The 27453-nt window shown below is 38.6% G+C and overlaps 1 pseudogene; it reads right to left on the reverse strand.

Annotated features, from left to right (window-relative positions):
- Positions 1 to 231: 231 nt before the first annotated feature.
- LOC101110411 (protein shisa-2 homolog) overlaps positions 232 to 27453 on the reverse strand; it is an 81895-nt pseudogene continuing 54673 nt past the window's right edge.

Consider the following 27453-nt stretch of genomic DNA (forward strand, 5'->3'; position numbering starts at 1 on the left):
TGCATTGCAGGCAGATTACTTACAGCTAAGCTACCAGGGAAGCCCAAAACATATTTAGAAATACTCATTTGGAGAAAGATGTTTTCATACAGTTTGGGGGCAAATTAAGCCATCCAACAGAATCATGCCATAAACACCACTGACAGGCACGGACTTCCAAGCTAGAATCCTTCCCAAGCCCACAGTTCCCACTCGCCTCTGTCTGGTCCAGGCCCCCAGCCACACTCTGCATTACAAGGTCACTGTTGGGTTCATCTTCTGTTTGCTGTTAGTGTGAGGGAAGGGAGCCTGGATCTGCCTGTAGCCTGTCTGCAGCCAGTCCAGGAATGGGGGCACTGGGGTCATGGGCACCAAGTCTGGCTGCAGCATACCCCACAAAGGGGGGATGGAGGTACTGCCCTCGATGGGGCACGATCTGGGTGGCCTGCTGGCAGTTGAGCATAGAGAATTTAGTGGGCATGTCCACATACACATTGTTCACGGTGCCCTCAGGCAAACAACAGTTGGTCTGGGACCTGGTCTGGCACCCGATCCCCTGAGTTGGCGCTGGAGCTGGTGGCTGTGCAGGACTGGTGGGAGGAGGAGCCCCGGGAGGTGCTGGAACTTAGGATCATGAGGATAGTCTCCATCAGGCGGGGTCTTCCCGGGGCTCGGCTCTGCTGAGGCTCCTGCTTGGGCCAGAGGCATCTGCAGCAGCAGGCAGCCACAAGGGATCCCAAGATGATGAAGGCAAGAAACACCAACCCGACAATGAGGAAGTGCACATAGATGGGGACTGCCGAGCCGCCGGGGCCATCTTTGTCCACACAGTCAGGCTCACCAGTGCCCTGTTGGTATACGTAATTTATAGGTCATGAAGTTGTGTAGTGTCAGTCCTCTGATTTTGTTCTTCCCCTTCAATATTAAGTTGGCTGTTCTGGATCTTTGGCCTCTCCATATAAATTTTAAAATCAGTTTGTCAATATCGACAAAATAACTTTCTGGGATTTTGACTGGGATTACTATTGATACATTGAACCTACAGATGAAGTTGTGAAGAACTGACATCATGACAATATTGAGTCTTCCTATCCATGGACATGGAATATCTCTCCATTTATTTAGTTCTTCCTTAATATCCTATATCAGAGTTTTGTAGTTTTCTTTATATATAGATCATGCACATGTACATCATAGGGATTTTGTACATTGATGTGACTTGTAGAAAGTCTTAGCCAGCTCAACAGGGACCTCTGGCACCATTTTTAAATTTATACCTAAAGTTTTCCATTTTTGAGGGTGCTTATATAAATAGTTTAATTGAGTTAGCAACAGTTAGAACTGGACATGGAACAACAGACTGGTTCCAAATAGGAAAAGGAGTATGTCAAGGCTGTATATTGTCACCTTGCTTATTTAACTTATATGCAGAGTACATCATGAGAAACACTGGGCTGGAAGAAGCACAAGCTGGAATCAAGATTGCCAGGAGAAATATCAACAACCTCAGACATGCAGATGACACCACCCTTATGGCAGAAAGTGAAGAAGAACTAAAGAGCCTCTTGATGAAAGTGAAAGAGGAGAGTGGAAAAGTTGGCTTAAAGCTCAACATTCAGAAAACGATCATGGCATCTGGTCCCATCACTTCATGGGAAACAGATGGGGGAACAGTGGAAATAGTGTCAAACTTTATTTTGGGGGGCTCCAAAATCACTGCAGGTGGTGACTATAGCCATGAAATTAAAAGACGCTTACTCCTTGGAAGGAAAGTTATGGCCAACCTAGATAGCATATTCAAAAGCAGAGACATTACTTTGCCAACAAAGGTCCGTCTAGTCAAGGCTATGGTTTTTCCAGTGGTCATGTATGGATGTGAGAGTTGGACTGTGAAGAAAGCTGAGCACCTAAGAATTGATGCTTTTGAACTGTGGTGTTGGAGAAGACTCTTGTGAGTCCCTTGGACTGCAAGGAGATCCAACCAGTCCATTCTAAAGGAGATCAGCCCTGGATGTTCTTTGGAAGGAATGATGCTAAAGCTGAAACTCCAGTACTTTGGCCACCTCATGCAAAGAGCTGACTCATTGGAAAGACTCTGATGCTGGGAGGGGTTGGGGCAGGAGGAGAAGGGGATGACAGAGGATGAGATGGCTGGATGGCATCACCGACTTGATGGACATGAGTTTGAGTGAACTCTGGGAGATGGTGATGGACAGGGAGGCCTGGCGTGCTGCGATTCATGGAGTCGCAAAGAGTCGGACACAACTGAGCAACTGAACTGAACTGATGTAAATAGTAGTGTGCCTTTTATTTCAAATTCCACCTGTCCTTTTCTAGCGTATAGGAAAGAAATCGACTTTGTATATTAACTTTATCCTTCAATCTTGGTTTATTAGTTCCAGAAGGGGTTTTTTGGTCAATTCTTTTTTTTTTTTAATTTTTATTTTTACTTTATTTTACTTTACACAATACTGTATTGGTTTTGCCATACATTGACGTGAATCCACCATGGGTGTACATGCCTTCCCAAACATGAACCCCCTCCCACCTCCCTCCCCATAACATCTCTCTGGGTCATCCCCGTGCAATTCTTTCAGAATTTCTATATAGACAATCATGTCATCTGCAAATAAAGACAGTTTTGATTTCATGCTTCTCAGTTTATATGCCTCTTATTTCCTTTTCTTATCTTATTGAATTAGCTAGGACTTCCAGTATGATGTTGAAAAGCAGTGATAAGAGGCAACATCCTTGCCTTGTTCTTTATCATTGCAGAAAAGCTTTGAGTTTCTCACAGCTGCATGATGTTAGCTGCAGGGTTTTTGCAGAAGTTCTTTATTAAGTTGAGGAAATTCCCTTTATTTCTGGCTTACTAAGAGTCATGAATGAGCATTGGATTTTGCCAAGTACTTTTTACACATCTATTGATATAATCATTTTATTTTTCTTCTTTAGTCTGTTGCTTTGTGAATTACATTAATTGGTTTCTGAATGTTGAACCAGCCTTAGCTATCTGGGATAAATTCCAACTGGCTATGGTATATAATTCTTTTTTTATAGTTTTTATTCAATTTGCTAATATTTTTCTGTGGATTTTTTAATGTATGTTCTTAAGAATTATTGATCTGTAGTTTTTTTTCTTATAATGTCTTCTCTGATGTCAGTATTAATGGTAATACTGGTCTCATGAAATGAGTTAGCAAGCATTTCCTCTGCTTCTCTCTTCTGAAAGAGATTGTAGAGAATTGGTATAATTTCTTCCTTAAATGTGAAATAGAATTCACCAGTAAACCCATCTGGGTTTAGTGCTTTTTGTTTAAAGTTTATTAAGTATTGATTCAATTTCTTTAATAGAAATCAGTCTATTCATATTGCCTACTTCTTCTTGTGTGAGTACTGGCAGTTGAATTTCTTTCAAGGAATTGATTGATTTCATCTAGGTTACCAAATTTGTGGGTATCTGTCATTGTTGTTTAGTCATGTCTGACTCTTTTGTGACCCTATGGATTATAGCCCTCCAGGCTGCAAAGTCCATGGGATTTCCCAGGCAAGAATACTGGAATGGGCCATTTCCTTCTCCAGAGGATCTTCCTGACCCAGGTATCAAACTTGCATCTCCTGCATTGGCAGGCAGATTCTTTACCACAGAGTCACCGAGGAAGCCCTTATGGGCATCTAGTTGTTAACAATATTCTTTTATTATGCATTTAATGTCCATAAGATCTGCGGTGATGTCCCTTCTTTCATTCTTTATATTAGCAATGTGTGTCTTCTATTTTTCTTAGCCTGCCTAATGTTTATCAATTTATTGCTCTTTCTGAAGAACTAACTGTTGTTTCCATTGATGTTCTCTGTTGATTTCCTGTTTTCAATTTCATTGATTTCTGCTCTAATTTTTTTGTTTTTATTTATTTTTTATTGGAAGATAACTCCTTTACAATATTGTGCTGATTTCTACCATATATCAACATGAATCAGCCACAGGTAGCTGCTCTAATTTTTATTATTTCTTTTCTTTTGCTTACATGGAATTTCATTTGCTTTTTTTTTTTTTTGTAGTTTCCTAAAATGGAAACTTAGATTATTGATTTTAAATCTTTCTTATTTTCTAATACATGCATTCAATGCTATAAATTTCCCTCTAACCAATGTTTTCACAGAACCCCTCAAAATTTGATAGGTTGTATTTTCCTTTTTGTTTAATTCAAAATGTTTTTTAATTTCTCTTGAGGTCTGTCTGTGTTACTTAGAAGTGTATTATTTAATCTCCAAGTATTTTGGAGATTTTCTGCTCTCTGTTATTGATTTCTATTTTAATTCCATTGTGGTTATCTGAGAATAAACATTATATAATATCTATTCTTTTAAATTGGTTAAATTATGTTTTATGGCCCAAACTGTATTAACAGTTCATTTTGGTGATGTTCTACGTGAGCTTGAGAAGAATATGTTATCTGTTCTTGCTGGGTAAAGTACTCAATAGACGTCAATTATATCCAATTGACTGATGGTGCTGTTGAGTTCAATTATGTCCTCACTAATTTTCTGCCTGCTGAATCTGTCCATTCCTAATAGAGTTAGGCTGAAGTTTCCAAGAGTGGATTCTCAGGACTTCCCTGGTGGTCCAGTGGTTAAGGATCCATGTTCCAATGCAGGACACATTGAGTTTGATCCCTGGTCAAGGAACTAAGATCCCACACACCGCAGGGTAACTAAGCTGGCACACTGCAACTATCGAGCCTGCTTAGCACAAAAAAGAGCCCATGCACTGCAATGAAAGATCAAGATCTCATGCACCACAACTAAGACCTGATGCAGGCAAATAAAGAAATAAATGTTTTAAAAATAATAAAATAAAATAGTGAAATTCATCTATTTCTCCTTGCAATTCTATCAGTTTTCATCCCATGTATTTTGGCAGTCTGTTGTTAGGCATATATACAATGAAGAGCTGAACGAATCACAAGCTAGAATCAAGATTGATGGGAGAAATAGCAACAACCTCAGATATGCAGATGATAACACCCTTATGGCAGAAAGTGAAAAGGAACTAAAGAGCCTCTTGATGAGAGTGAAAGAGGAGAGTGAAAAAGCTAGCTTAAAACTCAACATTCAAAAACCTAAGATCATGGCATCTGGTCCCATCACTTCATGGCAAATAGATGGGGAAAAAGTGGAAGCAATGACAGATTTTATTTTCTTGGGCTCCAAAATTACTGCAAACAGTAACTGCAGCCATGAAATTAAAAGACACTTGCTCCTTGGAAGGAAAGCTATGACAAACCTTGACAGCATATTAAGAAGTAACCATTAGTTTGTTTTCTACATTTATTACTCTACTTCTGTTTTATAAATAAGTTCATTTATACTTTTTTTTAAGATTTCTTACATAAGCAAAATGAGAAGGTGGTGGCAGAGGATGAGATGGTTAGATAGCATCACCAACTCAATGGACATGAATTTGAGCAAACTCCGGGAGATAACGAAGGACAGGGAAGCCTGGTGTGCTGCAGTTCATGGGGTCGCAGTCAGACATGACTTAGCAACTGAACAACATATAAGTGATATCATATGATATTTGTCTTTCTGTTTCTGACTTACTTCACTGAGTATGACAACCTCTAGGACCATTCATGTTGCTGCAAATAGCATTGTTTGCTCTTTTTTATGACTAATACTGCATTGTATATATGTACCACATCCTCTTTATCCATTCCTCTGTTGATAAGTTTGTTTTAGATCCCTCACATAAATGGGATCATGTAATATTTGTCCTGTGTCTGGTTTATTCCTCTATGCATAATGTCCTTCAGATTTATATATGTTATCATAAATGGCAGAATTTCCTTTTTAAGGCTGAGTAATATTCCATTGTATGTATAAGCACATTTTCTCTATCCATTGATCAGTTGTACATATTACTGTACTTTTCAAGGTGCTGTACTGTAAGATTAAACATCTTTTCTTTTTATGTTTGTGTTTGTTTTTTTATGTATTAGTTGTGTGAAAAGTACTATTAACCTAGTATAGTACAGTACTATGTTGCTGTTTGTGTTAGTTGGGTACCTAAGCTAACTTTGTTCAGCTTATGGACAAATTGGACTTAACAAACTCACTCTCAGAATGAAACTCATTTGTATATAGGGGACTTGGTATAAAACTACAAAAGGTTCAGCAATTCCACTTTTGGGTATATATCCAAAGGAACTGAAATCATAACTTTGAAGAGATATCTACACCACCATGATCACTGCATAGAGGGCATAGAGGGGTTGGCATCCAGTGAACAGGCAAGAAGAATTATTGGATGGAGGAGGGAGGGGAGATCGGAAAGGGTAGAGCTGAAAGAGCATCAGCAATAGGAGATGGAGTGTAAGCTGCAATTTCACTCATACCTGAGGTTAATGGAATGCACATTTGCATCTTTGAAAGTCTGCAATTTGAAGGTTCACATGTAGGAGACTTAGTATAATTGAGCATTTTATTATTTTGTTTTCCATCTTTTCTTAGTATATCAGTTATATTCCTTTTTTTTAAACTTTTTTAGAGGTTGCCGTAGAGTATGCAATATACATTTATAACTAATCCACAGTGTAAGTATCATATACAAAATATTCCTAATTCCTTCTTTCCAAATTTATCATTGCTGTCATTCATTTTGCTTATACATAAGCATACAGAATCAAATACATTGTTGTTATTTTTTTATTTTGAGCAAGCTATTTTCTGTTAGATCAATTGATAAGAAAAATAAAAAGTTTTATTTTACCTTCTCATATTCTTTCTGCAATGCTCTTTCTTTATATAGAGTTTCTGATCTACACAATTTTCCTTCTCTCTGAAAATGTTCTCTTAACATTTATTACGAGGCACATCTACTGATGACAAATTTCAATTTTTGTTTGTATGAGAAAGTATTTCTCCTTCACTTTTGAAGAATAATTTTGTAGAGTACAGAATTCTAGACAAGTGTTTTTCTTTCCTCAACATTTTAAGTATTTCAAACCAATCTCTTCTTGCTTGCATGGTTTCTGAGAAGAAATCATTATAAGTCTTATGTTTACTTCTCTATAGGTAAAGTATTTTTAAACTATGGCTTCTTTCATGATTTTTCCTTTATATTCTCTGCAGTTTGAATATGATATGCATATGTGTGATTGTTATTTGGCATTTATCTCATTTGGTGTTCTTTGAGCTTCCTATATCTGTGATTTAGCATCTGACATTAATTTTGGGGAAAATCTCAGTCATTATTGTTTCAAATATTGCTTGTTATTTTCCCTTTCTTTTCTTTTTGATATTCCAGTACATATATGTTATGCCACTTGTAGTTGTCCTACAGTTCTTGGCTATTCCATTCTAGGTTTTTTCAGTCTTTTTTCTATTTTTCAGTTTTGGAAGTTTCTGTTCTCTCATCATCAAGTTCAGAAATTATTTTCTCAGCTATATCTAATCTATTAATGAGCCCATCAAAATTGTTCTTTCTGTTACACTGTTTTTATCACTATCTTTTCTTTTTTTTAGAATTCCCATCTCTCTGCTTACATTATCTACCTGTTCTTCCCTATTATCTACTTTTTCCACTGAAGTCCTTACATATTAACCACAGTCTTCCAACATTTCTGCCGTATCTGACTTTGGTTCTGATGCTTGTTCAATCTCTTTGAGCTATGTTTTCAGACTTATAGTATGCCTTGTGATTTTTTTTGTCGTAAGGTGAACATAATGTACTGCTGTTATGGATTGAAGGTTTGCGTCCCCCTAAAATTTATGTTGAGCTTTAAGCCAACTTTTTCACTCTCCTCTTTCACTTTCATCAAGAGGCTCTTTAGTTCTTCTTCACTTTCTGCCATAAGGGTGGTGTCATCTGCATATCTGAGGTTATTGATATTTCTCCTGGCAATCCTGATTTCAGCTTGTGCTTCTTCCAACCCAGCGTTTCTCATGATGTACTCTGCATATAAGTTAAATAAGCAGGGTGACAATATACAGCCTTGACGTACTCCTTTTCCTATTTGGAACCAGTCTGTTGTTCCATGTGCAGTTCTAACTGTTGCTTCCTGACCTGCATACAGGTTTCTCAAGAGGCAGGTCAGGCGGTCTGGAATTCCCATCTCTTTCAGAATTTTCCACAGTTTATTGTGATCCACACAGTCAAAGGCTTTGACATAGTAAAAAAGCAGAAATAGATGTTTTCTGGAACTCTCTTGCTTTTACGATGATCCAGCAGATGTTGGCAATTTGATCTCTGGTTCCTCTGCCTTTTCTAAAACCAGCTTGAACATCAGGAAGTTCACAGTTCATGGACTGCTGAAGCGTGGCTTGGATAATTTTGAGCATTACTTTGCTAGCGTGTGAGATGAGTGCAATTGTGCGGTAGTTTGAGCATTCTTTGGCATTGCCTTTCTTAGGGATTGGAATGAAAACTGACCTTTTCCAGTCCTGTGGCCACTGCTGAGTTTTCCAAATTTGTTGACATATTGAGTGTAGCACTTTCACAGCATCATCTTTTAGGATTTGAAATAGCTCAACTGGAATTCCATCACCTCTACTAGCTTTGTTCATAGTGATGCTTCCTAAGGCCCACCTGACTTCACAGTTCAGGATGTCCGGCTCTAGGTGAGTTGGCTTAAAGCTCAACAATCAGAAAACTAAGATCATGGCATCCGGTCGCATCATTCTTGGCAAATAGATGGAGAAACAGTGGACGCAGTGGATGACTTTATTTTGGGGGGCTCCAAAATCACTGTGGATGGTGATTGCAGCCATGAAATTAAAGACACTTGCTCTTTGGAAGGAAAGTTATGACCAACCTAGACAGCATATTTAAAAGCAGAGACGGGGGCAGTCCTAAGACGGCAAAGGAATAGAATTGGAAGACTACTTTCTCCCCCACAAATTCATCGAAAGAACATTTGAATACTGAGCAAATTCCACAAACAACTTCTGAATGCTGGCAGAGGAAATCAGGCACCCAGAAAGGCAGCCCAATGTCTTTGAAAGGAGGTAGGGCAAAATATAAAAGATAAAAAGAGAGACAAAGAGGTAGGGATGGAGATCCATCCCAGGAAGGGAGTCTTTAAAAAGAGAGAAGTTTCCAAACACCAGGAAACATTCTCACTGGTGGGTCTGTGGTGAGGCTTAGAATCTCAGAGGGCAACATAACTGGGAGGATAAATAAATAAATAAAACACACAGATTACATGCCTAATGGCAACTCCCAGCAGAGAAGCAGCTTCGACACTCTCATCCACCACTAGCAAGTGGGAGCTGGACAGGGAGGCACGGGCTGCACTGCTTAGGGTAAGGACTGCGCCTGAATGCCCTGAGGGCAATCTGAGGGAACTAACTTGAGATAGCAACCCAGACTGTGGGATAGCTATCCCACAAAAAGCCCTAACCTAAGACACTGCCAGGCCCACTCACAGAACAAAGGACTGAGCAGAGCTAACCGGCTGCAGACTGGCCCATCCCCTGCCAGAGACAGGCAGGCAAGGGCAGCCAGAGCTGGAAAGGGGCAATCACAGCCCCAGAGAGGCATCCTCAACCAAACTGCAAGCAGGCTCCATTGCTAACCAAGACTTCTTGGGATTCTGGATGGTTGACATCCACCAGGAGGGTTGCAGCCAGAGATCAGCTCCCCAGAAGAGACACATGGCCCACCTGAGAAGGCGCGCCTGTTCTACACCCAGAAAACTGAGCAGCTGGGACGGGGGAGGCAATAAGATGCACCCTCCAACTGGGGGTGACTGTGCTCACCAAGCACCTGGTCACCTGAGCTGCTCGGACCTGGGAAGGGCACAAAATGCAGGCCCAACCGAGTCTGCGCCTTTGTGGAGTACCTGACAACCTGAACCTGAGTGGCTTAGACCTGGGAAGTGCACGCAACCCAGGGTCTGCCTCAGACAGTTCCCAGCAGAGCAACCTAGAGCCTGAGAAGTGTAGACTGGGAAAGCACACACGCTGTGAGCGGGGGCAAACCCAGTGAGGCTGAAACACTGTAAACACTCCCCACACATGCCAGTGATATTTGTTTGCAGTATTCCTCCCTCCCCAGAGCACAACTGAACAAGTGAGCCTAAAAAAGTGACCACCACCACCCTCTTGTGTCAGGGCGGAAATTAGACCCTGAAGAGACCAGCAAACAGAAGAAGCTAAAATAAACAGAGGGAACCACTTTGGAAGTGACAGGTGCAATAGATTAAAACCCTGTAGTTAGCATCAACTACATAGGAAGGGGCTTATAGATCTTGAGAAGTATAAGCCGGATCAAGGAACTATTTGAAAATGAATGGGAAAACCAATACAATATTGTAAAGTAATTAACTTCCAATAAAATAAATAAATTTATTTTAAAAAAGAAAATGAACTGACCCCACACTGTCCACAACAGCTCCAGAGAAAGTCCTAGATATATTTTTACTATTATAATTTTTTTAATTGAATTTTTTTTATTTTTAAGTTATCTATTTCTCCTTTAATTTTCATTTTTATAACCCACTATTACCTTGCAAAAAAAAAAGATCCAATTTTTAAAGCAAACTTCATATGTATATTTTATAAATTTTGTGACTTTGTTTTTTGATATTGTATTTTTGAGACTCTAACCTCTACACTAGACTTTTAATCTTTGATTTTTGTTATTTGTTATCAATTTTGTACCTTTAAGAACCCAATCTTCAGTATGCATTTTTATTGGGTGTGAGATTACTGGCTTGATTTCTCTCTCCCCCTTTTGACTCTCATTTTTCTCCATCAGGTCACCTCTATCTCCTCCATCCCCTTTCTCTTCTCTACCCAACTCTGTGAATCTTTTTGTGTGTTCTGGGCTGTGGAGAACACTTAGAGAACTGATTACTGGCTGGATCTGTCTCTTTCCTCTTGATTCCCCCTTTTATGCTCCTGGCCACCTCTGTTTCCTTCCTCCCTCTTTTCTTCTCTGTGTAAATCTGTGAACATCTCTGAGGGATCCAGACTGTGGAGAGCACATAGGGAAGTGATTACTGGCTAGCTTGCTCTCTCCCCCTTTGATTCCCCTTTTGATTCCTGGTCACCTCTATCTCCCTCCTCCCTCTTCTCTTCTCCATGTAACTCTGTGAACCTTTCCAGGTGTCCCTCACTGTGGAGAAACTTTTCATTATTAACCTAGATGTTTTATCATCAGTGCTGTATAGATGGAGAAGTCTTAAGGCTACTGTAAGAATAAGACTGAAAACCAGAGGCAGGAGGCTTAAGTTCAAAACCTGAGAACACCAGAGAACTCCTGACTCCAGGGAACATTCATCAAAAAGAATTCATCAAAAGCCTCCATACCTACACTGAAACCAAGCACCACCCAAGGGCCAACAACTTCCAGAGCAAGACATACCATGCACATTCTCCAGCAACACAGGAACATAGCCCTGAGCTTCAATATACAGGCTGCCCAAAGTCACACCAAATCCACTGACATGACATCTCAAAACTTACTACTGGACACTTCATTGTACTCCAGAGACAAGACATCCAGCTCCACCCACCAGAACACGGACACAAGCTTCCCTAACCAGGAAACCTTGACAAGCCACCTGTCCAACCCCACCCACAACGAGGAACCTCCACAATAAAGAGGAACCACAAACTGCCAGAATACGGGAAGGCCACCCTAAACACAGCAATATAAACAAGATGAAAAGGCAGAGAAATACTCAGCAGGTAAAGAAACAGGATAAATGCTCACCAAACCAAACCAAAGAGGAAGAGACAGGGAATCTACCTGATAAAGAATTCAGAATAATGCTTGTGAAAATGGTCCAAAATCTTGAAAACAAAAGGGAGTTATAGATAAATAGCCTGGAGACAAGGATTGAGAAGATGCAAGAAATGTTTAACAAGGACATAGAAGAAATAAATAAGAGTCAATATATAATGAATAATGCAATAAGTGTGATCAAAAATACTATGGAGGGAACCAAGAGTAAGAATAATTGAGGCAGAAGACAGGATAAGTAAGGTGGAAGATAGAATGGCAGAAATAAATGAAGCAGAGAGCACAAAAGAAAAAAGAATTAAAAGAAATCAGGACAACCTCAGAGACCTCTGGGACAATGTTAAACATCCCAACATTCGAATCACAGGAGTCCCAGAAAAAGAAGACAAAAAGAAAGACCATGAGAAAATCCTTGAGAAGATAATAGTTGAAAACTTCCCTAAAATGGGGAAAGAAATAGTCACCCAAGTCCAAGAAGCCCAGAGAGTCCAAAACAGGATAAACCCAAGGCAAAACACTTCAAGACACATATTAAGCAAATAAACGAACATCAAACACAAACAACAAATATCAAAAGCAGCAAGGGAAAAACAACAAATAACACCCAAGGGGATTCCATAAGGATAACAGCTGATCATTCAGTAGAAACTCTTCAGGCCAGAAGGAATGGCAGGACATACTTAAAGTGATGAAAGAGAAAAACCAATAGCCCAGATTACTGTACCCAGCAAGGATCTCATTCAAATATGAAGGAGAAATCAAAAGCTTTATAGACAAACAAAAGCTGAGAGAAGTCAGCACCACCAAACCAGCTCTCCAACAAATGCTAAAGGATCTTCTCTAGACAGGAAACACAGAAAGGGTGTATAAACTCAACCCCAAAACAACAAAGTAAATGGCAATGGGATCATATTTATCAATAATTACCTTAAATGTAAATGGGTTGAATGCCCCAACCAAAAGACAAAGACTGGTTGAATGGATACAAAACAAGACCCCTATATATGTTGTCTACAAGAGACCCACCTCAAAACAAGGGACACATACAGACCAAAAGTGAAGGGCTGGAAAAAATATTCCATGCAAATAGAGACCAAAAGAAAGCAGGAATAGCAATACTCAGATCAGATAAAATAGACTTTAAAATAAAGGTTGTGAAAAGAGACAAAGAAGGACACTACATAATGATCAAAGGATCAATTCAAGAAGAAGATATAACAATTATGAATATATATGCACCCAACATAGGAGCACCACTATATGTAAGGCAAATGCTAACAAGCAAGAAAGGGTAAATTAACAATAACACAATAATAGTGGGAGACTTTAATACCCCACTCACACCTATGGATAGATTAACTAATTAACTAGATTAACTAGTTCAGTTCAGTTCAGTCGCTCAGTCGTGTCTGACTCTTTGCGACCCCATGAATCACAGCACGCCAGGCCTCCCTGTCCATCACTATCTCCCGGAGTTCACTCAGACTCACGTCCATCGAGTCCGTGATGCCATCCACCTGTCTCATCCTGGGTCGTTCCCTTCTCCTCCTGCCCGCTGTGATAAATAAATGTCTATTGTTTAAGTCACCCATTACATCATATTTTGTTATAGCAGCCTGAACTAAGACAACTAGGTAAAAGGAACTGTGGTAAATAGGCATTTAGTAATGTCATGATAAGGTGTAGGGGAAGAGGAAGCATTCAATAGCCCTATGATTAGGTCATAATATTTTGGTGATCCTGTACCCTTGGATGGTAAATTTCACAGGATGGGTAGTGGGGGTTAGAGTTGGGTGCTTCCCTTCCCTCAAGTAGGCTTTTAAAAACTCTAGCATGTGAGGTTCTAGTAAAATAGTTTCTGGTAAAATAGCTTCTCCTGAGAGCATACCTTGTTAAGAAGAACATAATGGTTCCAACATAATTTCTTTTCTCCTGAATCCTCTCTGATATTTACTGTGAGGGCCTGGTCAAGCTCCTAGAAGAAAAACTCACAGAAGTTTGGTGGCCCCCATATGACTGGGTCCCTCTGGGGTCTCTAACTCCTAGAGCTGTCCACACTGACCCTCCAGCTCAGTTTACTGTAACTGAAATTCATTGATTCCAGTTCAGACTCTCCTACTGCAACACTGGGTCCCAAGGAGGTTTCTCCTCATAGATTTCTAATTCATCAAGTAGTGATTCTCTGTATATGTCTGTCTGTCTATCCAATTTCAGGGGGAGCAATTTGCCCTGTGACCTCACTTCTCTGACAGATCTAGGAAGAGTTGTGGGCTTTTCCATTTGTTCAGCTTTCTATTTGTTAAGACAGCATGGCAACTTCTAAGTCAGTTATTTGTTTTTCCTACCTAAGTATACATACCTTTTTTAGCAACTCAGTCCCTGTTTCCTACAGTAAAGTTAGAAACAGATTTGTTTGTTTTTTAAAGGAAAGTGACATAACAATAAAGATGAAAATCATGCTCAATTCTTTAGATGATTTTTTTTCATAAACATATTTTCCTGTTACGGTAAATTTATATTAAGTAAATAATGATGGCATTAACTGGCATTCTTGATGTGCTTTTGATCATCTTTTTCCAAAAGCTATTGCTAAGAGAACTTCCTAAGAAACACCACTTAACCACTAAATGACCATTTCTTACATAATGGCCATTTCTTATATATAATGATAGCTTAGTTAGATATTGCTCTTCATTCCATTTTCTTCTCTATTCTATCGCCATTAACAATAATGAGATTTTCACACTTTCTCTTAAAATATAATAGATTCATTGAGCAATTGTTTCCCTGCCAAATATTATTATAGAAAATGAAACATGTCTTCAGAATGATGTTTAATAGCTCAAGCCTTACCCAAAGCCCTCAAGCTTAGGATCCGTATCTAATTTGAACCTTATTTATGGCCCTTATCATTCTGTACTATAATCGTTTACTTGTCTGTCTCCAGACTGGATTTGCAGATCCTCAAGGGCAAAGGCCATATGATATTCATTTCTGTATTTCCCATGTCAAGCACCATGCCTTGGCACATAGCTGGCACTCAGGAAATACTTGTTGAACTGGGATGTACTTCCTCTTACCCTTGGTTCACTTTTTGCCATATATTCATTCACTCACTCACTAAGTGAGCACATATTCATCGTAAAAATGCTCCCTTCCATAAACATGGAAGAGGACTTTTCAAGTACAACCTTTTCTGTATAACCCTTTCAAAGACAGGTTTTCACTGCACATCATTCATTCAATAACAAAAAATTTTATTGAGTACTTCATTTTTGCCTGGGCTTTCCTGGTAGCTCAGCTAGTAAAGAATTCACCTGCAATGCAAGAGACCCCAGTTTGATTCCTGGGTTGGGAAGATCCCCTGGGGAAGGGATAGGCTACTCACTCCAGTATTCTTGGGCTTCTCTGGTGGCTCAAATGGTAAAGAATCCACCTGCAATGCAGGAGACCTGGATTCGACCCCTGGGTTGGGAAGATACCCTGGAGAAGGGAATGGCTACCCACTCCAGTATTCTGGCCTGAAGAATTGCATGGACAGAGGAACCTGGCAGGCTACAGTCCATGGGGTCACAAAGAGTCAGACGCAACTGAGCAACTTTCACTTTCACATATGTGCCTGGAATGATGCTAGGCACTGAGACAACAGTAATATGACTGATGAGGTCTTCACTCTTATACTGAAAGAGACAGATATTAAACAGTTATTTAATCACAGTAGCATGTGTCTCAACAGAGCACAATCATACCGTTTCTAGACTGCCTTTCCTCATCTGTCTACCCCTTTGGACTCATGCCCTTAAGGACGAGAACTCTGTCTACGTGCTTTACTGACTCTCACTCTTCCAGCACCTACCACAGTGCCTGACATATACTGCTGCTGCTGCTGCTAAGTCGCTTCAGTCGTGTCCGACTCTGTGCGACCCCATAGACAGCAGCCCACCAGGCTCCTCCATCCATGGGATTTTCTAGCCAAGAGTACTGGAGTGGGGTGCTATTGCCTTCTCTGGCCTGACATATGGGACGAGACCAAAAAACATTGGACAAATAAATCAAAAAATTAAAGAGTGAATGGCCAAATGAATAAATATGATCAGTATTACTATGTGGTAAAATTAACTAGGCAGTCTTCATACCTCCTACTGAGCAAGTCCTCTTGGATTTACAAACAACAGACGCAACTTACAGAATCATAGCCAGTGTGGTTATGGCCTATGGAATTTAAGTACTCCCTATTTCTATCAAATTATTATTCTTCCCAGAGGAAGGAGAATCATTGATGAGAAGTTAAAGAGGACAAGGAGAGATTTAATAATAATATAGAGCAGTTATTGATAATGAACCAAAGTCTATACTAACAGGTTTACATAGATTATCTCGTTAAGTACTTATAGCATCTCTTTGACATGGTATAATTATCACCATTGATAGAGAAAAGAGAACCCTTCTACAGTGTTGGTTGGAATGTAAATTGGTACAACCATTATAGAGAACAATATGGAGGTTCCTTAAAAAATACTAAAAACAGAACTACCATAGATGCAATCCCACTCTTGAGCATATGTCCAGAGAAAACCACAATTCAAAAAGATATATGTACCCCAATGTTCATTGCAGCACTCTTTGCAATAGCTAAGACATTTAGGAAGCAACCTAAATGCTCATTGACAGAGTAATGGATAAAGGTGTGGTACATACATACAATGGAATATTGCTCAGCCATAAATAAGAATATAATAATACCATTTGCAGTGACATGGGTGGGCCTAGAGATTCTCATACTAAGTGAAGTAAGTCATACAGATACAGACAAATATCACACAATATCACTTATATGTAGAATCAAAGAAAAAGATACAAATGAACTTATTTACAAAACAGAAACAGACTCACAGACTTCAAAAACAAACTTACGGTTAACAAAGGGGAAAGGTGGGAGGAGGGATAAATTAGTAGTTTTGAATTAACATGTACATACGACTGTACATGAAATAGATAATCAACAAGTACCTACTGTATAGCACTGAGAAAACTACTCAATACTCTATAATAACCTATATGGGAAAAGAATCTGAAAATGAATGGATATATGTATATATACATATATATATAACTAAATTATTTGGCTGTACTCCTGAAACTAATACAACATTGTACATCAACTATACTCTAATATAAAATAGAAATTAAATTTGGAAAACAATAATTATCACCATTGTTTTTTAAACATGAAGAAACTGAGGATCAAGGAATTTAAGTGATTTTTCCGTGGTCACAGTAAATAGTATAAGTGGAAATATAACTCAGGTCTGTGTATCTCTAAAATAGAGCACTAAAATGCCTTGATAGATGCCTAATATAATTGACCAAGTGTTCTCAGTGTGAGAAAAGGAAATCAAAATCTGCAAAGGGTCATATAGAATGTGAAAAACTATATATTCACTTGGTTAAAGATGCTAGATTGACAGCACATATTTATCTCCTTTCCTTCCTACGAACTTCTAAAATGACACCAAAGGAATTTTTTTAAGGTATAAACCTATAAAGACCAAAAAGATTAAGAGAGAAATCATCAGAAGCCATCACTCAGAAGCCATGGGTGATATTTCAACAATTCTTGGAAGTAGAGACTTCAGAGGAGGATACTGGATAAGCCAGCTGATCTGCTCTGTGAAATCCCTGAGAGACACCAATAAGGTAGGAGTGTAATTCAGAAATGAATACTGGAGAATGGCTGAGTATCTGTGTGAACTGAACATCCTCTGATGTCCCTACCCTTATTCCAAGCAGTAAGGCAAGAAACTATAGGTTTTATCTCTGGAAACTTAAATGAATAAGGTCATGTCTTAAAAGACACCAAACTATGCTGGAGAGCAGTGGTTAGATATATTAAAGTTTTGCTTCTTAAACTGTGAGACCATTCTCACTCCCACCTCCAGATTCCTCCCTGCTAGGTTCAAAAAATGACAACAGCCAGGCTTCTGTCAAATCCTGCCCCCAAGACACGGAAGTATTATTTTTGGAGACACTGGCCTATTTGAGCAAACTATCTCCACATACTTACAGCTGAGATGTGAGGATCCCAGTAGAAAAGTCTGGCTTCTCATCCAACTACCAGTTGTAGGCTACCATTCAACAAGCTTTATCTGCACACAGACTTCCTATAAGTGTTTTTGTACCTCACTCTTAAATATATTGAATATGTACCAATCATCATCTGACATATCATCATCCCACTTAGAACATAAACTCCATGAAAGCAAAGGTTTTGTTTCCTTTTTTGTTCATTTAAAACAATTTACTCAATATTGTTGAATGAATGAATAAATTTTAGGAAAGTCTCCAAAATTAAATGAGCAACAAATAAAGCATAAATAATAGAATCCAGAACTATAACAGAGAAAATTGGGGGGAGGGACAGAAAAAAATTTTGTGTTTTAGAAATCTCCATATTGACATCAGTAGGAATGACAGAGTATGGACATCTAAAAATTCTCTCGTCCGTAAAATCAACAAGAACATGGGAGGGGGGATTGTTAGAATCAACATTTTAAGAACTCTGTATATTAATGAAAAGATTGCAGCAACTGTATTTTTTAAGAAAATGGCTGGTTTTCTGTGTAAGAGTGAGCTTTGAGGCATTTTTAACTGACTCTATTCCCACATGGCTCTCCCCAGCTCAAGAGTAGCCTTGAAACCTAACATCCTACAATTACAGTGAATAGCCTGGCAGCCACTGGAGGAAAAATGGGGTTCAATAAACTATAAAACCCAGAGAAGAAAATTGTCCTTATTTGGCCTATCTGGTGATTTCCTGGAAGATTCCACTCACAAGTTTTGCTGCTGCTGCTGCTAAGTCGCTTCAGTCGTGTCCGACTCTGTGCAACCCCATAGATGGCAGCCCACCAGGCTCCCCCATCCCTGGGATTCTCCAGGCAAGAACACTAGAGTGGGTTGCCATTTTCTTCTCCAATGCATGAAAGTGAAAAGTAAAAGTGAAGTTTCTCAGTTGTGTCCAACTCTTAGCGACCCCATGGATTGCAGCCCACCAGGCTCCTCCATCAGTGGGATTTTCCAGACAAGAGTACTGGAGTGGGGTGCCATTGCCTTCTCCAATTAGGAGCTTGTCAAATACCTAAAATCTTTTCTCCAGGGAAAATTATAGAAAATAATAAGAAGTGGTTGAAAAACTTCAAGACTGCCTTTTAGGAGTAGTTAAAAGTTCAAAAATAGGCTAATAAGCAAGTTTAAAAGGAAAACCTGGAGAATGAGATATCCAGGGGCTTTGACAAGCTCTGACATAGTCCACAGAATCTAGAAAGCCATGTGTATGTGTAATGAGAAATCAGCTCTTATTGAGAATCCCTTGTATGTCCCACACTCTTTTCAAGATTCTCTTTTTGTCTTTCAACAGTTTAATTATGATATGTCTAGGTGTCGCTGTCTTTGAGTTTTCCTACTTAGAATTTGTTGAACTTCTTGAATATGTAGATTATTCAGATGACCCAGGAAAAATGTATAAACTCCTAGAAAGACATTAACTAGCAAAGATGACTCAAGAAGAAATAGGAAGTCTAAATAAAACTCTAAGAAGTAAAGCTATTAAGTCAGCAATCAAAAAATTTCCCACAAAGAAAGGCCCAGGTCCCTATGGCTTCACCAGCAAATCTTAAAGAAGAACTAACACCAAAAACTTGCACATTCATCTAAAAACAGAAGAGGAGATACTACCCAACTCATTCTATGAGGCCAGTATTACCCTGATACTAAAACAAGATGGACTTAAAAAGAAAACTATAAACCAAGCTCTTATGAACTGAGATATAAAATTTCATCACAAAATACTAGCATATTTACACAAAATAACCATAAATAAATCCAGCAACATATACAAAAGATTGTAAACCATGACTGACTGAGATTTAACCCAACAATGCAAGGTTGGTTCAACATCAGAAAATTAATTGATGTAATATACCATATTAATAGAATAAAAGATAAAAAACCACATAATCATTTCAGCAGGTGTGTAACAGTCATTTGATACAACCAAAACCCTTCCATGATAAAAATAAAATAAACAACCCAGAAAAAGAAATGAATTTCTTCTGCCCTTTACTATGAAAAATCCACAGCTAACATCATACATAATGGTGAAAGACAGAAAACTTTCCTCCCCAGAGATCAAAGACAAAACAGGAATGTTCACTCTTGCCATGCCTATTCAATATTGTACTGGAAGTTCTAGTCAGGGCAATTAAGAAACAGAAATAAAAGGCTTCTGGATTAGAAAAGAAGTAAATCTATCTCTAACTACAAATGACATAATTTTGAGTACATGAAATTCAAAGGAATATACACCAAAGAAACTGTTAGCACTAATAAATATGTTCACCAAGATTGCAATGTAAAAGAACAAATACAATAATTGATTGTATTTCTATACACTGCTGCTGCTGCTGCTAAGTTGCTTCAGTTGTGTCCGACTCTGTGCGACCCCGTAGATGGCAGCCCACCAGGCTCCCCCATCCCTGGGATTCTCCAGACAAGAACACTGGAGTGGGTTGCCATTTCCTTCTCCAATGCATGAAAGTGAAACATGGAAGTAAAGTCGCTCAGTCGATACACTACTGATAAACAATTCAAATGAAATTAGGAAAATAATTCCAACAACAATAGCATCAAAAAGAATAAAGTTTATAGGAATAAATTTAACAAATGAAATATCCACATTATCTTGAGGAGATTGTTGGTAGGAATATGATCATTAAAACACACTACTATATATAAAATAGATAACTAATAAGAACCTACTGTATAGCATAGGGAACTCTACTCCATACTCTGTAATGGCTTATATGCAAAAAGAGTCAAAAAAAACAGTGGATATATGTATAATTGATTGTTTGCTCTACACCTGAAAATAATAAAACACTGTAAATCAACTAGACTCCAATTTAAAAAGTTTTTTTTAAGAAAGGAAATTTTAAAGTGATTGGGAGGAGATTTCAGCTTAAAATAAGGAAAATGTTATTGGAAACTGTAGGAAAGGTGATCCTCATTATAAAGTAGTAAAGAAGTTGTGTTCTAGTGTTCTGTGGAACGTTAAAAGTGATAAACATGGATATTTAACCAAGGAGATTTCTAAGCAAAGTGTTGAAGGTGCGGTCTCATTTCTCCTCACTGTTTTTAGTAAAATAAGAGGGGAGAGACAAATTGAAGTAATCGTTAAGCAAAAAGGAACTAGAACTTGAAGATTTGGAAATGTCTCAGCCTATTCTTATTACGAAAAATGAGAAAGCATGTTCTGGAGAGAATACCAAGAGAATGGCTGGAAAATCATTTGATAAAAAGATTATGGGTGCTATTCATAGATTTAATCAGCCATCTCAGCAGAAGCTAGGAATAGCAATGAGATTATATTAACAGAAATATTGCCAGCTTGGTCTAAAGAGGACAGAGGTCAAAACGAAGGAAGGCTCTTAGACTCCTGGGATTCTATAAGATGAAACAATAGAGCTGTCCAGCAGCAAACATGTGCTGTCTTTCAAGAAGAGGGAAGAATGACCCTGAAAGTGTTCAGAAGTCAGTAGGGCTGCCACTCCCATCACAGACCGAGGCGACAAGGCTGTCTCCTCCTCAGGTTCAGCAGTCCATGCTGCCGCTGCACAGTGCCACAGGGACAGGGCCACCATTCACAGCTACACAGGTGATGCTGCTATTGCAGTGGGCCCAGAGGGCAGAGCATTGAGCCAAAGAGGATTATACTTGAGCTTTAAGATCTAATAGAATTTGCCTGTACTTGTGACTGCATTTGGACACAGGGCTTTTAAAGAGGTAAAGTTAAATCAAGTCATAAGGGTGAGTCCTAATCCAATATTCCTGGCGTCCTTATAACAAGAGAAAGAGAGACCAGAGACGCACATTCCCAGAGGAAAGGCCATGTGAGGACACAGTGAGAAGATGGCCATCTGCAAGCCAAGGAAAGAGGCTTTAGGAGAAATCAACCCTATGGGCACCTTGACCTTGAACTTCCAGCTTCCAGAACTGTGAGAAAATAAATGACTATTGTTTAAACCACTAGTCTATGGTATTTTGTTATGGCAGCCCCAGAAAATGAATATAGCCACTGCTGCTGCTGCTGCTAAGTCGCTTCAGTCCTGTCTAACTCTTTGTGACCCTACGGACTGTAGCCCGCCAGGCTCCTCTGTTTCTGGGATTCTCCAGGCAAGAATACTGGAGTGGGTTGCTATGCCCTCCTCCAGGGGATCTTCCCAATCCGGGGATCAAACCCACTTCTCCTACATCTCCTGCATTGGCAGGCAGGTCCTTTACCACTAGCACCACCTGAGAAGCCCAGTACAGCCACTACAATCAAGTTTCTACAGCTTGTCGCCAAAAATATTCCTAACTGCTACATAGGCAAAGGACTATATATTTATATCTATATGTATGTGTAAAACCAAATAAAGAAGAATAATTCTATAGATAAAAAGAAAATTAATATGAAGAAATAAATGTGTTCTTAAACACATGAAAAAAATACTCAGTCTCACTCATAATAAAAGAAATATACCTTTAAACTACAATGAGATATAACTTTTTACCTATCAGATTTTTAAAAATGCATGATGCATGGTGAAAATGGACACTCATATATTACTGATGGAAGAATAAATCTCTAAGAACAATATTTGAGGGGTAAATTTAGCAAAATCTATAAAAATATAAAATTCACATATTCTTTGACCCAGGAATTCTACCTCTAGGAACTGATCCTACAGACATAGTCATATGGGTGCAGACTGAAATATGTTTAAGGTTATGCATTGAAGAATTTTTTGTAATAGCAAAAGTCTGGAAGCAACCTACATATTCAGCATAGGAAATTGGTTAAATAAATTGGTTAAAATCTATACAGTAGAATATTATGCAGCCACTAAAATAAATGAAGTGAAGTGAAGTGAAGTTGCTCAGTCGTGTCTGACTCTTTGCGACCCCATGGAGCCTACCAGGCTCCTCCCTCCATGGGATTCTCCAGGCAAGAGTACTGCACTGAACTCATATCGACTCATCTCCATGATACAAGGTTAAATGATTTAAAAAAAAGTAAGGTGCAGAACTATATGTAAATTATTTTAGTAACTAGAAAAGGGAAAACAAAGTACACTTATAGATTTGTCTATATATACATAGAATATGTCTGGAAGGATACACAGAGATGATAGTGGTTACCTCAAAAAAAAAAAAAAGAAAGAAAGGGACACACATAGATCAAAAGAACAGAATATAGAATTCAGAAACAGAGTCACACAAATATGGACACACTGTTTGGGGCAAAGGAAATTTAATAGGGGGAAGGGATATCTTTTCAACAAACACTACTAGAATGATTGGACAATCATATGCAACCATATGCAAAAAAGAAATTAACCTAGACCTAAACCTCACACCATAAATAAAAATTAATTCAAGATAGATCATAAGCTTACAAATGAAACATAAAGCTATAAAATTTTTTAGAAAAAAAAATAGAAATCTTTGTGACCTTGGGTTTAGCAATTAGTTTTTAGATCATAAGTCTTACAAGAAAAAATTAATGAATAGGATTTTTGTCAAATTATAAACTTTTCCTCTGCCAAAGATACCGTGAAGAGACTTAAAAGACAAGTCATAGACTTGGAGGAAATATCTGCAAACCAGATATGTAACAAAGTTTCTAGACTATAGAAAGAGCTCTTAAAATTTAACAATAAGAAAATTAATATAAATTAAATTGTTTAAATGGGCAAATATTTGAACAGACATTTCATACCAAATATTATTTACAAATGGCTATAAGCACATGAAACCCCACTCAAAGTCATTAGGGAAATGACATTAACAAGGATGCAGGCTGTATTAGAAAGAGCCCTCATATAGGAGTTAATATATTATATTTATATCAAATGTAGTAGTCAGTTCAATCACTGAGCAAGTCACTTAACCAATGTACAACTTTTCTGCTTCTGCAAAAATGATGGACCTTGACTAGATTATTCCTATAGTCTCTGCAGTTCTTACATCCAATAATTCTAATTATTCAAAATGTCTCTAATCCTTAAATATTTAATGTATCTCTCTGTCTTTATTGAATTAAAAAATGTGTTGTCTTGTATTTTAATCACTCCTAAATGTTAGTCACAAGACCCTGGCTAGAATATAAACTTTTTATACAGGGACTATGTCTCACATAGGAGAAGGGGGCAACAGAAGATGAGATGGTTCAATGGCATCACCAACACAATGGACATGAGTTTGAGCAAACTCCGATTGACAGTGAAAGACAGGGAAGCCTGGCATGCTGTAGTCCACGGGGTCACAAAGAGTCGGACATGACTGAGTGACTAACAACAAATGTCTCACATAGCCTTTGTATTCACTATAGCAGTAAGAAAAGTACACTAGAAGAATAGTTACTTAATACTCATTAAAGTGAAATAAACTAATTCTAAATCTTTTAAAAGATTGCTATGTTTTTCTATATGTAAATGTATTTCAATTAAAAACAAATAAATATTGAACTTAATGATATTCACACTGAAGAGTTTGGAAGTGATGTACGCTGATGTCTGCAACTTATTTTCCAATAATCAAGACAAAGCTCATAAAATGGACTGATGGATGGAAAGAGACATAGATAGGTGGATAGATATATAATAAAGCAAAAACAACATGTTCATTGTTAAATCCAAGGAAGGATGAAAGTGTAGATGTTCACTATGAATGTCTCTCAACTTTTCTGTGTGTTTGAAATTTTTCATAAGAAAATATTGGAAGAAAAGCAAAGCATGAGAAAGTACTATGAAAGGAGTCATAGGATTTTAAAGTTTATCAGAAAGGAACAAGTCTTTTAAAAGATACCCAAAATGATGCTATGGGTAAGGAAATCAAAGTTAAAATGACTTACACATGATGGCCCAGCTTGAAAGTGGCAGAGAAAGGTCTGGAACCCACATATGTCCACTCCCATAGCATGCAAAGTCTTCTCAACAGCAAGCCTCCAGAGGCACAGTGCCAAAACCACATATAGCTGTCCTCTGTCTAGCATAAAACCATGGACAGTGAACACTTAGAACCATTAGATAAGGAGGGAGGGCATGTCTTCACCAGCTCTGATCAAAGTTTTATTCGAAGAATTTTAGTGAAATCAGGTTCTGGGCTTCATTTGTCAACTGAGAATTTTAAACTTCCCTTGGGATATTTGTAGGCATGAAACTTTCATTCCAGCCTTTCTTACACCTAAGAGGCACTGCTTTCTCATCTTTGTTGAGTCAGAAATACTTCAGTTAAGTAAATAGCCTGGAGAGAACTACCATTGCCTACATCAATTTTTTGGACCAGATTGCACATTTTAAAGCACAAATAACCCTAATATTCATCAACAGGAGAATGAATGAATGAGAAAATCGTGATGCCATTATGCAATGGAATACCATGCAGCAATTAAAATTAAATGAATGCACTAGCACTGCATGTAACAAAATTGATAAATCTCAAAAACATCATGTTGAACAGAATGCGAAAGTTACAGAAGAATATATTTAGCACAATATCATGTTTTAAAATTTTAAAAACATACAAAACAAGCCTATACATTATTTGAGGATATGCAGCTATGTATTTAATGTATGAAATGATAAAAACCAAAATCAGAATAATGCTTTCCTCCTGGAAAAGAGAGGAGTTACACAGGTGGCTTCTGTAATTCTTATTTTAGAGATGAAAACTTAAAACATAGAGTTCTGTTTCTGATCATTGCAGATGAGCTCATTCAGAACTACCTTTCTGCTAAAGGAAACCAACAAAGTATTTTTATAAGAACATATATTTTAAATTATCAAGGAACTAATAAAAGAGTGTAGAATTACCAAGCCTAGATGCAGGCTTGGATTAGAAAACTCAGATAGGTATTTGGCCCACTACTGCCCATGGGGATTTTGCCAATATCAAAAGGTGAGCAGCCTTGTTGACAGTTCTAGAGCAACAAAAGTTGGAGCCCAGGATCCACAAAGGGTGGGAACTGTGTAAACCACCCCTAATCTGGGGCGGGGACCTCAAAAGACCAAACACTAGGTGGCATAAGCATAAACTGGAAATAAACCATACCTCGCATGGATTACAGCCCTGCTTAGGATTATCTGGGTGGTCCAGAACATCTCAAGCCCTACACCTGGAGCAACATGATCTTGAATAGCTAACGTAGAGTTCTGACACTTGAGCATTTGGAAGTACATTCTTCCCCAGTCTAGCCTCCAAATGAAAATGCAGCCTGACTGATCCCTTGATGTAGACCTATAAGCCCCTAAATAAAGAACCCAGTTAGGCCATGCCCAGACTCCTGACCCGCCAAAACTGTGAAATAATAAAGTGTGACCCTTCAAACTTGGTTGTTTGAAGCCCCAGAGTGTGTGGTAATTTGTTACATTTCAATTGATATATAATACAACCTTCATGTTGACTAGTCACTGGATGCAAGTTGTCCCCAAGAAGAAGGCTTGACCTTGGACAAGGTCCTCTCTTCAACAGAAGCAATTCCTATAAAAAGCTGGCAGCTGAAGACTGGTATGCAACAGAACCTCAGAAGCTGGGTGAATAAGTCCTTCAGACCTAAAAGGGGACTGAGGGAGTACAGCACAGAATCCACAGCAATCATACCCATCATTCACATCTCATTCAGTAGTTTCCTGTGGTTGCCCTAACAGAGCACAGTTCTGGAGGCAAGAAGCCTGAGATCAAGGTGCTGGCAGGGCCACACCTCCTGCTGGAAGCTCTAGGGGAGAATCTCTTCCACCTTCTGGTGGCTGCCTGGCAGTTGTCTGTCCCTGGCTTGTGGTTTCAAGATTGCTGTGAGAAATATCAATAACCTCAGATATTCTGATGACACCACCCTTATGGCAGAAAGCAAAGAAGAACTAAAGAGCCTCTTGATGAAAGTGAAAAGTGAAAGAGTGAAAAAGTTGGCTTAAAACTCAACATTCAGAAAATGAAGATCATGGCATCTGGTCCCATCACTTCATGGCAAACAGATGGGGAAACAGTGACAGACTTTATTTTGGGGGGCTCTAAAATCACTGAAAATGGTGACTGCAGCCATGAAATTAAAAGACGCTTGCTCCTTGGAAGAAAAGTTATGACCAACCTAGATAGCATATTAAAAAGCAGAGACATTAAATTTGCCAACCAAGGTCCATCTAGTCAAAGCTATGGTTTTTCCAGTAGTCATGTATGGATGTGAGAGTTGGACTATAAAGAAAGCTGAGTGGGAAGAATTGATGCTTTTGAACTGTGGTGTTGGAAAAGACTTTTGAGAGTCCCTTGGACTGCAAGGAGATCCAACCAGTCCATCCTAAAGGAAATCAGTCCTGAATGTTCATTGGAAGGACTGATGTTGAAGCTGAAACTCCAATACTTTGGCCACCTGATGCGAAGAGCTGACTCATTTGAAAAGACCCTGATTCTGGGAAAGATTGAAGGCAGGAGGAGAAAAGGACAACAGAAGATGAGATGGCTGGATGGCATCACCTACTCAATAGACATGAGTTTGAGTAAATTCCGGGAGTGGTGATGGACAGGGAGGCCTGGCGTGCTGCAGTCCATGGGGTCGCAAAGAGTTGGACACAACTGAGCGACTGAACTGAACTGAACTGTGGCTTCTTTGCTACAATCTGTCTCCATCTTCACAT

The sequence above is a fragment of the Ovis aries genome, chromosome X, assembly GCF_016772045.2.
Source record: "Ovis aries strain OAR_USU_Benz2616 breed Rambouillet chromosome X, ARS-UI_Ramb_v3.0, whole genome shotgun sequence".
Lineage (NCBI taxonomy): Eukaryota > Metazoa > Chordata > Mammalia > Artiodactyla > Bovidae > Ovis > Ovis aries.